This window comes from Bos taurus, chromosome 13, assembly GCF_002263795.3.
Source record: "Bos taurus isolate L1 Dominette 01449 registration number 42190680 breed Hereford chromosome 13, ARS-UCD2.0, whole genome shotgun sequence".
Taxonomy (NCBI): Eukaryota; Metazoa; Chordata; class Mammalia; order Artiodactyla; family Bovidae; genus Bos; species Bos taurus.
The window spans coordinates 63,639,268-63,652,701 of record NC_037340.1 but is presented as its reverse complement, the minus strand read 5'-3'; the positions used below and the strand labels follow the sequence as shown (position 1 = coordinate 63,652,701).

The 13,434-nt window shown below is 39.4% G+C and overlaps 1 protein-coding gene across 1 annotated transcript in view; it reads right to left on the bottom strand.

The window, feature by feature from the left end:
- Nucleotides 1-12,881, bottom strand: part of ASIP (agouti signaling protein) — a 28,307-nt gene extending 15,426 nt beyond the window's left edge. Inside the window, exon 1 of the mRNA NM_206843.2 lies at nucleotides 12,719-12,881. The gene's annotated coding sequence lies outside the window, so the exon portion shown is untranslated. The remainder of the gene's footprint in view (nucleotides 1-12,718) is intronic.
- Between the last annotated feature and the right edge of the window lie 553 nt (nucleotides 12,882-13,434).

Here is a 13,434-nt window from a genome sequence, read left to right as displayed (position 1 = left end):
TATCCCTAGCTTTTTAAAGGAAACTCAATCTGGGTTTCTGTAACAACTTAGAGGGGTGGGATGGGGAGGAAGGTGGGAGGGAGGTTCAAAAAGGAGGGGACATATGTATACCTATGGCTGATTCATGTTAACATTTGGTAGAAACCAACACAATTCTGTAAAGCAATTATCCTTCAATTAAAAAATAAATAAAGATTTTAAAAATTCAAAAGAAACATTGAATACATTGGGCTACAAGTTTTGCCTCATCCGCCATATTCACCTGACCTCTTGCCAACTGACTATCACTTCTTCAAGTATCTGGACAACTTTTTGCAGGGAAAAGGCTTCTACAACCAGCAGGAAGCAGAAAATGCTTTCTAAGAGTTTGTCGAACCCCAACAGATAAATTTTTTATGGTACAAGAATAAACTTTCTCACTGACAAAACTTACTTGTAATCATCCCAATTTTGATTAATAAAGATGTGTTTGAGCCTAGTTAGATTGCTGGGAGAAATATCAATAACCTCAGATATGCAGATGACACCACCCTTATGGCAGAAAGTGAAGAGGAACTCAAAAGCCTCTTGATGAAAGTGAAAGTGGAGAGTGAAAAAGTTGGCTTAAAGCTCAACATTCAGAAAACGAAGATCATGGCATCTGGTCCCATCATTTCATGGGAAATAGATGGGGAAACAGTGGAAACAGTGTCAGACTTTATTTTTCTGGGCTCCAAAATCACTGCAGATGGTGACTGCAGCCACGAAATTAAAAGACACTTACTCCTTGGAAGGAAAGTTATGACCAACCTAGATAGCATATTCAAAAGCAGAGACATTACTTTGCCAACAAACGTTCATCTAGTCAAGGCTATGGTTTTTCCAGTGGTCATGTATGGATGTGAGAGTTGGACTGTGAATAAGGCTGAGCGCCAAAGAATTGATGCTTTTGAAGTGTGGTGTTGGAGAAGACTCTTGAGAGTCCCTTGGACTGCAAGGAGATCCAACCAGTCCATTCTGAAGGAGATCAGCCCTGGGATTTCTTTGGAAGGAATGATGCTAAAGCTGAAACTCCAGTACTTTGGCCACCTTATGTGAAGAGTTGACTCATTGGAAAAGATTCTGATGCTGGGAGGGATTGGGGGCAAGAGGAGAAGGGGACGACAGAGGCTGAGATCGCTGGATGGCATCACTGACTCGATGGACGTGAGTTTCAGTGAACTCCGGGAGTTGGTGATGGACAGGGAGGCCTGGCGTGCTGCGATTCATGGGGTCGCAAAGAGTCGGACACGACTGAGCGACTGATCTGATCTGATAATGATTTAAAATTCATGGTCCAAAACTGAAATTGCTTTCTCAGCAACATAAATGGTTTCCATTGTACAGCAAATGGAAGCAGCCCTACATATACATATATCCCCTCTTTTTTCGATTTCCTTCTTACTCAGGTCATCACAGAGCACTCAGTAGGGTTCTCTGAGTTATACAGTTGGTTCTCATTAGTTATCTATTTTATACATAGTATCAACAATGTATGCATATCAATCCCAATTTCCCAATTAATTCTACTCCCCCTTCCTCCCCTTGTTGTACATGTGTTTGTTCTCCATGTCTGTGCCTCTATTTCTGTTTTTCAAATAAGATCATCCATACCATTTTTCTAGATTCCACATATATGCATTAATATGTGATGTTTGGTTTTCTCTTTCTGACTTACTTCACTTTGTATGACAGTCTCTAGGTTTATCCATGTCTCTACAAATGACCCAATTTTGTTCCTTTTTAAGGGCTGAGTAATATTCCATTATATATATGTCTTGCTCTACTTTATCCATTCCTCTGCTGATGGACATTTAGGTTGCTTAGAGCTTTTCTTAAGAAGCCAAATCGCATAGTGGGAAGATTATTAGGTCCTGCACATCCAAAATAGGTTGGTGGCCTGGGGTTGTGGGAAGTAGTCAGTGATCTGAGTCAGGAGTACAGGTGCGAAGTTCCTGATCCTCTAGGCATTTCATTACAATCTCCTAACAAAATGGGGAGACCATTTTCTTTCTCATTTCTATCTCAGGGGGTGTAAGTTACCAGTATGCTGCCTAATTTGTGGGGTTCTGTGCAAAATGAACATGTGGACCCACTTGCTAAAAAGTTAAGAATTTCAAGGAACACCTTAAACTAAGCAAGCATGAGGCCCTTTGCAATTGCTCACATGAATACTCATGAAGCCATTTCTGGTTATAAGAATGAGAAAGCTGATACTAATAGTGTGACATGTGGCTATAAAGAAGTTTCTGAGGAAAAAATTAAGTTTGTGGATTAGGGGAAACATTAAATTACACTCAACAGTTTCAACAGTAAGTTATATAATGATAAGATTGCTTCTAGATGTTCCCTGCAGCTGTCTGTGCTCCAGGCATGATACATCTTAATGGAGCAGGTTCAAAAATGGACCTAGGTTCTAGGCCTGGCCCTGCCAGGAATTCACTGTGGGACTTCTGGAAAGTTACTTTCTCTCTATGGGCACTTTTTCTTCACCTGTACAAAAAAGGATTTGAATTAGATGGTTAAGGTCTCTTCTAACTCTGACTGTAAGCATCTATGGAGGAGGCCCATTTTGTCTTGTCACTTTGGCAAAGCTATACTGTAACTAACCTTAAGCCAGGCACCACCACCACCATGCTCTACTCATCTCCTGCCCAAGCATACTTTTCACATCTTTTGATCACATAATATCTTCCCTCATCTGTTGATTCTTTCTGTAGATCAAAACACCAGAAATGAAGAATAAGTAATTAACAGATGACCAGACCTCTTTCCCCAGTCTTCCCTTCAGTAATCTCACAAACAAATTATATGAACAAGATATTATCTAAAGAAAGATCACAAGTAGTCAACAAACCTGCACACAGGGGATATGGCGATAAGTGTGGTCCCCTGTCTCAATGATTAACAGATTACTTCCCCTTTTCCCTTAAAAAACTTCCATGGCCTAGCAGAATCTTCAGAGTTGGTTTTTGGGGACATGAGTCCACCTTCTCCCCAGAAAGCTGGCTTTCTGATTAAAAGCAACATTTTCTATTTCTACCAACACTTGCCTCTCAAATATTAATTTCTGAGCAACAAGCAACCAGACCTGAGTTCAGTAACATAACCTGCTGTGATTCCATATGAGCAGCATCCCCTTCAGAGAGGCTGCAACACACTCTGTTGAATATTCCTTTTGATGGTAAGAATTTGCCTTCTGAAAATAAATCTGATTTCAGGAAGCAGACAATGATTTATAGCCAAGTCTAGTAAGGATAGTAATACATGGCCTAAATCAAGAGAATTTATAATTAAAAAACAATTTTCATTTTAAGCTGACATATTGGAAGGACTGATGCTGAAGCTGAAACTCCAATACTTTGGCCACCTGATGTGAAGAACTGACTCATTGGAAAAGACCCTGATGCTGGGAAAGGTTGAAGGTGGGAGAAGGGGACGACAGAGGATGAGATGGTTGGATGGCATCACTGATTCAATGGACATGAGTTTGAGGCCTGGCGTGCAGCAGTCCATGGGGTCGCTAAGAGTCAGACACAACTGAGCGACTGAACTGAAGTTGACACAACCAGAATTAAGATAGCCTGTTAAGTGTTTTTACTCAAAATTGTAATTCTGAGAGGCCATAAATTCATTCTAATGCTGCAAGTTGCTTAAAATATCTTTAGAATTCTAAAGGCAATTTAAAAGTTACACAAGAAGAAGTACCATATAAGTTAATAATCACAACTTTTATCTTGGAATGGAATCCTGTTTCAAATAAGGACCAGATATGCACCCAAAAAGTAATCAAGATCCTTAAAGAAGCCTCCTTTTAAACTGGTCTTCTATTTTGAAAAACATATTTAGAAGAGTGTATAAAATATTAAACTCACTAGGTTTTAGAATTAATGAGAAGAGGGAAATTCCCTGGTGGTCCAGTGGCTAGGACTCTTGTGCTATCACTGATGAATGCAAGGGTTCAATCTCTGGTTGGGGAACTAAAATCCCACAAGCTGCGTGGCATGGTGAAAAAAGAAAAAAAAAAAAAAAAGAATTAATGAGAAGAAAATTAAACAGGCGGGGCTTTCCAGGTGGTGCTAGTGGTAAAGAACCCAACTACCAATGCAGTAGACTCAGCAGATTTGGGTTTGATCCCTGGGTTGGAAAGATCCCCTGGAAGAAGACATGGCAACCCACTCCAGTGTTCTTGCCTGGAGAATCCCATGGACAGGAAAACCTGGCAGGCTGCAGTCCATAGGGTTGAAAAGAGTCAGACACGAATGAAGCGACTTAGCATGCAGCACACACAAAATAGTCAGAAAAGGAAAGTGCGGAGGAGAAAGTTAAGTAGGGAGGAAAAGTTGAAGAAATATAAAAGTTATGGGGATTGGAGCAAGAGGGTTAAGTGAAACTCTAACTTTATCTGTAGTTTTTTTTTTGGAAGGATGGAGTCCTAACCACTAGACCTCCAGGGAGTTCCCTCTGTAATTTGTTTTTTTTTTTTTTTTTTTTTTTTTTCCTCTAATTTTATTTTATTTTTAAACTTTACATAATTGTTTTAGTTTTGCCAAATATCAAAATGAATCCGCCACAGGTATACATGTGTTCCCCATCCCGAACCCTCCTCCCTCCTCCCTCCCCATACCATCCCTCTGGGCCGTCCCAGTGCACCAGCCCCAAGCATCCAGCATCATGCATCGAATCTGGACTGGCAACTCGTTTCCTACATGATATTTTACATGTTTCATTGCCATTCTCCCAAATCTTCCCACCCTCTCCCTCTCCCACAGAGTCCATAAGACTGTTCTATACATCAGTGTCTCTTTTGCTGTCTCGTACACCGGGTTATTGTTACCATCTTTCTAAATTCCATATATATGCGTTAGTATACTGTATTTATGTTTTTCCTTCTGGCTTACTTCACTCTGTATAATAGGCTCCAGTTTCATCCACCTCATTAGAACTGATTCAAATGTATTCTTTTTAATGGCTGAGTAATACTCCATTGTGTATATGTACCACAGCTTTCTTATCCATTCATCTGCTGATGGACATCTAGGTTGCTTCCATGTCTTGGCTATTATAAACAGTGCTGCGATGAACATTGGGGTACACGTGTCTCTTTCCCTTCTGGTTTTCTCAGTGTGTATGCCCAGCAGTGGGATTGCTGGATCATAAGGCAGTTCTATTTCCAGTTTTTTAAGGAATCTCCACACTGTTCTCCATAGTGGCTGTACTAGTTTGCATTCCCACCAACAGTGTAAGAGGGTTCCCTTTTCTCCACACCCTCTCCAGCATTTATTATTTGTAGACTTTTGGATCGAAGCCATTCTGACTGGTGTGAAATGGTACCTCATAGTGGTTTTGATTTGCATTTCTCTGATAATGAGTGATGTTGAGCATCTTTTCATGTGTTTGTTAGCCATCTGTATGTCTTTTTTGGAGAAATGTCTATTTAGTTCTTTGGCCCATTTTTTGATTGGGTCGTTTATTTTTCTGGAGTTGAGCTGTAGGAGTTGCTTGTATATTTTTGAGATTAGTTGTTTGTCGGTTGCTTCATTTGCTATTATTTTCTCCCATTCTGAAGGCTGTCTTTTCACCTTGCTAATAGTTTCCTTTGATGTGCAGAAGCTTTTAAGGTTAATTAGGTCCCATTTGTTTATTTTTGCTTTTATTTCCATTATTCTGGGAGGTGGGTCATAGAGGATCCTGCTGTGATATATGTCGGAGAGTGTTTTGCCTATGTTCTCCTCTAGGAGTTTTATAGTTTCTGGTCTTACGTTTAGATCTTTAATCCATTTTGAGTTTATTTTTGTGTATGGTGTTAGAAAGTGGTCCAGTTTCATTCTTTTACAAGTGGTTGACCAGATTTCCCAGCACCACTTGTTGAAGAGATTGTCTTTAATCCATTGTATATTCTTGCCTCCTTTGTCGAAGATAAGGTGTCCATATGTGCGTGGATTTATCTCTGGGCTTTCTATTTTATTCCATTGATCCATATTTCTGTCTTTGTGCCAGTACCATACTGTCTTGATAACTGTGGCTCTGTAGTAGAGCCTGAAGTCAGGTAGGTTGATTCCTCCAGCTCCATTCTTCTTTCTCAAGATCGCTTTGGCTATTCGAGGTTTTTTGTATTTCCATATAAATTGTGAAATTATTTGTTCTAGCTCTGTGAAGAATACTGTTGGTAGCTTGATAGGGATTGCGTTGAATCTATAAATTGCTTTGGGTAGTATACTCATTTTCACTATATTGATTCTTCCAATCCATGAACATGGTATATTTCTCCATCTATTAGTGTCCTCTTTGATTTCTTTCACCAGTGTTTTATAGTTTTCTAGATATAGGTCTTTAGTTTCTTTAGGTAGATATATTCCTAAGTATTTTATTCTTTCCGTTGCAATGGTGAATGGAATTGTTTCCTTAATTTCTCTTTCTGTTTTCTCATTATTAGTGTATAGGAATGCAAGGGATTTCTGTGTGTTGATTTTATATCCTGCAACTTTACTGTAGTCATTGATTATTTCTAGTAATTTTCTGGTGGAGTCTTTAGGGTTTTCTATGTAGAGGATCATGTCATCTGCAAATAGTGAGAGTTTTACTTCTTCTTTTCCAATTTGGATTCCTTTTATTTCTTTTTCTGCTCTGATTGCTGTGGCCAAAACTTCCAATACTATGTTGAATAGTAATGGTGAAAGTGGGCACCCTTGTCTTGTTCCTGACTTTAGAGGAAATGCTTTCAATTTTTCACCATTGAGGATAATGTTCGCTGTGGGTTTGTCATATATAGCTTTTATTATGTTGAGGTATGTTCCTTCTATTCCTGCTTTCTGGAGAGTTTTTATCATAAATGGATGTTGAATTTTGTCAAAGGCTTTCTCTGCATCTATTGAGATAATCATATGGTTTTTATTTTTCAATTTGTTAATGTGGTGTATTACATTGATTGATTTGCGGATATTGAAGAATCCTTGCATCCCTGGGATAAAGCCCACTTGATCATGGTGTATGATCTTTTTAATGTGTTGTTGGATTCTGATTGCTAGAATTTTGTTAAGGATTTTTGCATCTATGTTCATCAGTGATATTGGCCTGTAGTTTTCTTTTTTTGTGGGATCTTTGTCAGGTTTTGGTATTAGGGTGATGGTGGCCTCATAGAATGAGTTTGGAAGTTTACCTTCCTCTGCAATTTTCTGGAAGAGTTTGAGCAGGATAGGTGTTAGCTCTTCTCTAAATTTTTGGTAGAATTCAGCTGTGAAGCCGTCTGGACCGGGGCTTTTGTTTGCTGAAAGATTTTTGATTACAGTTTCAATTTCCATGGTTGTGATTGGTCTGTTAAGATTTTCTATTTCTTCCTGGTCCAGTTTTGGAAAGTTGTACTTTTCTAAGAATTTGTCCATTTCTTCCACGTTGTCCATTTTATTGGCATATAATTGTTGATAGTAGTCTCTTATGATCCTTTGTATTTCTGTGTTGTCTGTTGTGATCTCTCCATTTTCGTTTCTAATTTTGTTGATTTGATTTTTCTCCCTTTGTTTCTTGATGAGTCTGGCTAATGGTTTGTCAATTTTATTTATCCTTTCAAAGAACCAGCTTTTGGTTTTGTTGATTTTTGCTATGGTCTCTTTTGTTTCTTTTGCATTTATTTCTGCTCTAATTTTTAAGATTTCTTTCCTTCTACTAACCCTGGGGTTCTTCATTTCTTCCTTTTCTAGTTGCTTTAGGTGTAGAGTTAGGTTATTTATTTGACTTTTTTCTTGTTTCTTGAGGTGTGCCTGTATTGCTATGAACTTTCCCCTTAGGACTGCTTTTACCGCATCCCACAGGTTTTGGGTTGTTGTGTTTTCATTTTCATTCGTTTCTATGCAAATTTTGATTTCTTTTTTGATTTCTTCTGTGATTTGTTGGTTATTCAGCAGCGTGTTGTTCAGCCTCCATATGTTGGAATTTTTAATAGTTTTTCTCCTGTAATTGAGATCTAATCTTACTGCATTGTGGTCAGAAAAAATGCTTGGAATGATTTCTATTTTTTTGAATTTACCAAGGCTAGCTTTATGGCCCAGGATGTGATCTATCCTGGAGAAGGTTCCATGTGCGCTTGAGAAAAAGGTGAAATTCATTGTTTTGGGATGAAATGACCTATAGATATCAATTAGGTCTAACTGGTCTATTGTATCGTTTAAAGTTTGTGTTTCCTTGTTAATTTTCTGTTTAGTTGATCTATCCATTGGTGTAAGTGGGGTATTAAAGTCTCCCACTATTATTGTGTTATTGTTAATTTCTCCTTTCATACTTGTTAGCATTTGTCTTACGTACTGTGGTGCTCCCGTGTTGGGTGCATATATATTTATAATTGTTATCTCTTCTTCTTGGATTGATCCTTTGATCATTATGTAGTGACCTTCTTTGTCTCTTTTCACAGCCTTTGTTTTAAAGTCTATTTTATCTGATATGAGTATTGCTACTCCTGCTTTCTTTTGGTCCCTATTTGCATGGAAAATCTTTTTCCAGCCCTTCACTTTCAGTCTGTATGTGTCCCCTGTTTTGAGGTGGGTCTCTTGTAGACAACATATGTAGGGGTCTTGTTTTTGTATCCATTCAGCCAGTCTTTGTCTTTTGGTTGGGGCATTCAACCCATTTACATTTAAGGTAATTACTGATAAGTATGTTCCCGTTGCCATTTACTTTATTGTTTTGGGTTCGAGTTTATACACCGTTTTTGTGTTTCCTGTCTAGAGAATATCCTTTAGTATTTGTTGGAGAGCTGGTTTGGTGGTGCAGAATTCTCTCAGCTTTTGCTTGTCTGAAAAGCTTTTGATTTCTCCTTCATACTTGAATGAGATCCTTGCTGGGTACAATAATCTGGGCTGTAGGTTATTTTCTTTCATCATTTTAAGTATGTCTTGCCATTCCCTCCTGGCTTGAAGAGTTTCTATTGAAAGATCAGCTGTTATCCTTATGGGAATTCCCTTGTGTGTTATTTGTTGTTTTTCCCTTGCTGCTTTTAATATTTGTTCTTTGTGTTTGATCGTTGTTAATTTGATTAATATGTGTCTTGGGGTGTTTCTCCTTGGGTTTATCCTGTTTGGTACTCTCTGGGTTTCTTGGACTTGGGTGATTATTTCCTTCCCCATTTTAGGGAAGTTTTCCACTATTATCTCCTCAAGTATTTTCTCATGGTCTTTCTTTTTGTCTTCTTCTTCTGGAACCCCTATGATTCGAATGTTGTAGCGTTTAATATTGTCCTGGAGGTCTCTGAGATTGTCCTCATTTCTTTTAATTCGTTTTTCTTTTATCCTCTCGGATTCGTTTATTTCTACCATTCTATCTTCTAATTCACTAATCCTGTCTTCTGCCTCTGTTATTCTACTATTTGTTGCCTCCAGAGTGTTTTTAATTTCACTTATTGCATTATTCATTATATATTGACTCTTTTTTATTTCTTCTAGGTCCTTGTTAAACCTTTCTTGCATCTTCTCAATCCTTGTCTCCAGGCTATTTATCTGTGATTCCATTTTAGTTTCAAGATTTTGGATCAATTTCACTATCATTATTCGGAATTCTTTATCAGGTAGATTCCCTATCTCTTCCTCTTTTGTTTGGTTTGGTGGGCATTTATCCTGTTCCTTTATCTGCTGAGTATTCCTCTGTCTCTTCATCTTGTTTAAATTGCTGAGTTTGGGGTGTCCTTTCTGTATTCTGGCAGTTTGTGGAGTTCTCTTTATTGTGGCGTTTCCTCACTGTGTGTGGGTTTGTACAGGTGGCTTGTCAAGGTTTCCTGGTTAGGGAAGCTTGTGTCGGTGTTCTGGTGGGTGGAGCTGTATTTCTTCTCTCTGGAGTGCAATGAAATGTCCAGTAATGAGTTATGAGATGTCTATAGTTTTGGGGTGACTTTGGGCAGCCTGTATCTTGAAGCTCAGGGCTGTGTTCCTTTGTTGCTGGAGAATTTGCTTGGTATGTCTTGCCCTGGAACTTATTGGCCCTTGTATGGTGCTTGGATTCAGTGTCGGTATGGAGGCATTTGATGAGCTCCTGTCAATGAATATTCCTTGGAGTCAGGAGTTCCCTGGAGTCAGGGTTTGGACTTAAGTCTCCTGCTTCCGATTATCGGTCTTATTTTTACAGTAGTTTCAAAACTTTCTCCTTCTATACAGCACCATTGATAAAACATCTACATTAAAGATGATAAGTTTCTCTACAGTGAGGGTCACTCAGAGAGGTTCACAGGGTTACATGGAGAAGAGAAGAGGGAGGAGGGAGTTAGAGGTGACCCAAATGAGATGAGGTAAATCAATAGTGGAGAGAGTGGGCTAGCCAGTAGTCACTTCCTTATGTGCACTCCACAACTGGACCACTCAGAGATGTTCACGGGGTTATACAGAGAAGAGAAGAAGGAGGAAGGTAACAGAGGTGGCCAGAAGGATAAAAGGGGGGAATGAAAAGGAGGGAGACAGTTCCAGCCAGTAATCAGTTCCCTAAGTGTTCTCCACCGTCTGGAACACACAGAAATTCACAGAGTTGGGTAGAGTAGAGAGGGGTTAGGGAGGAGACACAGGCGACCTGGTGGAGAAAAAGGAGGGTCCAAAGGGAGAGAGAGCAGTCAAGCCAGTAATCTCACTCCCTAGTGAAAAATGGGTCCTGAAGATTGGGTCCTTATAGGTACAAAATTGGTAACAAATACATAAAAGCAAAAATTAAAAATCTAGAGTAGAGTTTGGAATTTCAAAAATACGATGTTAAAGAAAAGAAGAAGGAAAAGAAAGAGAGAAAGAATGAACAAACAAAAACAAACAAGGTCGCGAAAATTATAGAGAAAGTACAGGTACAAAATTGATAACTAATACCAGAAAGCGAAAATTAAAAATCTAGAGTAGAGTTTGGAATTTCAAAAATACGATGTTAAAGAAAAGAAGAAGGAAAAGAAAGAGAGAAAAAACGAACAAACAAATACGAACAATGTCACAAAAATTATAAAGAAAATACAGGTACAAAATTGATATCAAATACCAAAAAGCATAAATTAAAAATCTAGAGTAAAGTTTGGAATTTCAGATATACAATGTTATATAAAAGAAGAAGAGAAAGAAACAGAGAAGAAGAAAAAAAAAAAAAAGTCACAGAAATTATATAAAAAAAAAACTATAGGTACAAAATTGATAACATATACCAAAAAGCGAAAATTAAAAATCTAGAGTAGATTTTAGAATTTCAAAAATACAATGTTAAAGAAAAGAAGAAAAAAACAAAAACAAACAAAAAAAAACAAGGTCAAAAAGTTATAAAATATATATATATGAAGTTTGCTGAAGAAGAAAAAAATAGGGTCTTTTTTTTTTTTTTTTTGCAAAGTACTAGGATATAAAGGTGAAAATTAAAGGAACAATAGAGGACTTAAAATTTATTTTTTTTTAATTAAAAAAAAAGAAAGAATGATCGTAAAAATAATAAAAATATATCTAGGACTTTTTTTTTTTTTTTTTTGTGGGTGTTGTGGGTTCAGTTCATTTTTGGCTAGTTCCTTCGTCAGATTTATATTTCTCAAGATCTATAGGCCCCTTCCTATGTAGTCTGTAGTAACCACAGGGTTTTGATCTATTGCCTGTAGCTTCCAAGGCGTTTCCCTCTGTTATATCTTCTTCTGTTTGCTAGTCTCTTCAGTATCTGGTTTCCGCCCTGACTCAAAGGGCACGGTGGAGGACACTTTTTTTTTTTTTTTTTTTTAGGCTTACTTGTTCAGTCGCGCTGTGGGGAGAGAGGGAGGGATGCTGCAAACAAATAACACTGGCGTGGGCTCGCAGTGCCTCAGCCACCCTGGGTCTGCCCCCGCTCACGGCGCGTGTAGCCTCCCTGTCCACACTGCTCGGACTCTAGGTTGTTCCGCCGGGAACAATCCGAGGCTGGCCCTGGGCTGCATGCACCTCCCAGGTCCAAGCCGCTCAGGTTCAGGCACTCGGGTAGTCCTCAGAGGTGCAGACTCAGTTGGGCCTGCGTTTTGTGCTCTTCCCAGGTCCGAGCGCCAATTTGCTCTTCCCAGGCGAGCGCCAATGCTGCGACTTATCGCCTCCCCACCGCTCGGTTATCTGGATGTAAAACCGGCGCACCTTCTCAGGCAGATGTTGACCGTCCAGACCCCCAAGAAGTTTTAGTTAGCAAAGAAGCCTGCTTACAATTTTATAGATAATGTCTCTCTGGGGCTGCGATTGCCCCCTTCCGGCTCTGGCTGCCTGTCACCGGAGGGGGAAGGTCTGCAGCCGGCTATCTCTGTTCAGTCCTTTGTTCCGTGCGCGGGCCTGGCGGTCTTAGGTTAGGGCTGGCTTTTCGCGTGGTAGGTATCCCACAGTCTGGTTTGCTAGCCCAAATTATTTCGCTCAGATAGCGCTCAGGGTATTCAGGCCAGATTCTTACTCTCAGCGATGCAGCCCGCGCCGCGCCTCCCTGCCCAGCCCCGGTTTGCTAATGGCGGATGCAGGCGTCTGCGCTGCTTCTCTGCTGGGGGAGTTATCGTAGGGCTCGCAATCTGCGAGTTTTAAATTGTTTATTTATTTTTTCTCCCTGTTATGTTGCCCTCTGTGCTTCCAAAGCTCGGCACAGATTCGGCAGTGAGAAGGTTTCCTGATGTTTGGAAACTTCTCTCTTTTTAAGATTCCCTTCCCGGGACGGAACTCCGTCCCTCCCTCTTTTGTCTCTTTTTTTTGTTGTTTTTAATATTTTTTCCTACCTCCTTTCGAAGAGTTGGGTTGCTTTTCTGGGTGCCTGATGTCCTCTGCCGGCATTCAGAAGCTGTTTTGTGGAATTTACTCGACGTTTAAATGCTCTTTTGATGAATTTGTGGGGGAGAAAGTGTTCTCCCCGTCCTACTCCTCCGCCATCTTGGCTCCTCCCCTCCTGTAATTTGTTTTAAATAAAAAGGACTTGAAGCAAATATAGTAAAAAATATGGATGACTCTGGGTGGAGGTTACATGAAATTCTCCATGTTGAAAAATATTCTCACAATACTGAAAAAAAAAAAAAGGAAGAGATAAATTGTACTGTGGTCTGGTCTCTCTCTGTATCTGGTAGATCACAGCCCTTTGAGACGCTGATTAGATTCAGAGCTCTTAGGTCTTAGACTTTCTAAAGAGTGGGGCAATTATTTATAGCCAAGCCGAGATGTTGATTTTGTTTCTCTCTGAATGGGCTGTTTCTCTTTAAAAAGAATAAAGCATGGCTCATCCAACTTACAAGACCAGGGTTGTGACTTAGTGTTGCCTATCCCTAAGAGGACTCCAACTTGCCCAGGTCGGGAGAGAAGAGAAGGAAGGAAAAGTTAGCACCATCAGCATCAATGAGAATCAGTCATTGTCAGATATGGATTTATGCTTGACTTCCAGCTTTTCTCTCTACAACCTTGGGTGAAAAATAGGGAGCAAGTTATGGGGAGAGTTGTGGACTTG